This window comes from Vombatus ursinus, unplaced genomic scaffold (genome assembly GCF_900497805.2).
Source record: "Vombatus ursinus unplaced genomic scaffold, bare-nosed wombat genome assembly UNPS02014801.1, whole genome shotgun sequence".
NCBI classification, from domain to species: Eukaryota; Metazoa; Chordata; class Mammalia; order Diprotodontia; family Vombatidae; genus Vombatus; species Vombatus ursinus.
In genome coordinates this window covers 2,541,854-2,543,266 of record NW_020954579.1, presented here as the reverse complement: position 1 = coordinate 2,543,266, position 1,413 = coordinate 2,541,854, and the positions used below count along the sequence as shown (strand labels likewise).

The window sequence follows — 1,413 nt, the reverse complement described above, 5'->3', positions numbered from 1 at the left end:
GGGGGGGAGAAAAGGGGAGGGGGCAGGGGGGAAGGAAGAGAGAAAAGAAAAGGGGGGGCAGGGAGAGGGAGGAAGGAGGAAGATGGGAGGGGGAGGGGAGAGAGGGAGGGGGGAGGGAGGAAGAGGGAGAGGGGACAGAGAGGAAGAGGAGAGGAGAGAGGGGGAGAAAAAAGGGAGAGAAGGGAGAATAAAAGAAGGGGAAAGAGGGAGGGAGGGAAAGAAGGGGAAGAGAGAAATAAGGAGGGGGGAGAGGAGGAGAAGAAAAGAGGAAAGACAGGGATGGAGGGAAAGAAGGGGAGGGAGAAAGAAAAGGAGGGAGGGAGAAAGAGGGGAGAAGAAGAGGTGAAAGAGAGGGAGGGAGAGAAGGAGAAGGAAGAGAAACAGAGACAAATCATATAGGAATATTTTTTGGACTGTGAGCACAGTGTTATTTCTGGTTGAGCGTTTGCAATGGGCTTTTATGGAGGAGAGTGAGGGTGTGCGTTTGTGCACTTGTGAGCAGGCACATTTCTTCCAACTCAGTTTTCCCTCCTTTTACCCTTTCCCTTTGCCTTGTCTCTCAGTTTCCTCTTCTTAGGTCTGCTTTCCTCCCTCCGATATACACAAATTCCCTGTGGCCTGAAATGCCTTCTGCAAACCTCCTCCATTTCAAAAAAAAACCCCTTCTGTGTTTCTCCCCCTCCATCCTCCACCCTCACTGCTCCTCGCCCCCTCTCTCCCAAGCTCCTGACTTCCTAGTATCCTGTGTTGCTGCCTAACACCACTCTTTTCTCTCTTTCTCCCCCCCATCCCATCTCCCCATTTCAGTGGGGCACTGGTGAACTGGACCCCTCCTTCCTCTGGAACCAATGAGTATTACATGTGAGCAAGAGAGAAGTCAGTGTCCAGGGAGGGCTGACTTGAGAGAGAGAGAGAGAGAGAGAGAGAGAGAGACTGAGAGAGAGAGAGATGGCTTGGCTGCTGCTATTCAAGTGTTATATGTGGAGGAAGAGCCCTTCTCCCTCCTTCCCTGTCTTCTAGAGGACCTGTTATCATTGCAGTAGAGTAGAGAGAACTCTGCATTTGGAGGTGAAGGACCAGAGGTATCTATTATCCCTGAGTTTGCCACTAACTAGCTCTGACTCTTAGTCATGTCATTTGCCATCTACCAGCTTCAGTTTTTTTCTGCCTGGTAAAACAAGGAGTCAGGACTAGATGATCTCAAAGTGTATTTCCAGCTCAAATCTTCTGATCTGATAATTCTTTCTGGCTTTGGGTCTAGAACAAGGGCTGTTCATTCAGCAAGCCCTAACTATATGCTGGGTACTGGGGATAGGGTTACAAAGACAAAAATGAGATCATCCCTGCCCTCAGGAAGTTTATGTTCTGTTGTGTGTTTGGGCAAACCAATAGGTACACATAAAAGTAGATGCC

General features: G+C 49.4%; 1 protein-coding gene across 1 annotated transcript in view; it reads left to right on the top strand.

Moving 5' to 3' along the window:
- Positions 1–1,413, top strand: part of LASP1 (LIM and SH3 protein 1) — a 67,445-nt gene that overhangs the window by 9,976 nt on the left and 56,056 nt on the right. The gene's annotated exons all lie outside the window — the stretch shown is intronic.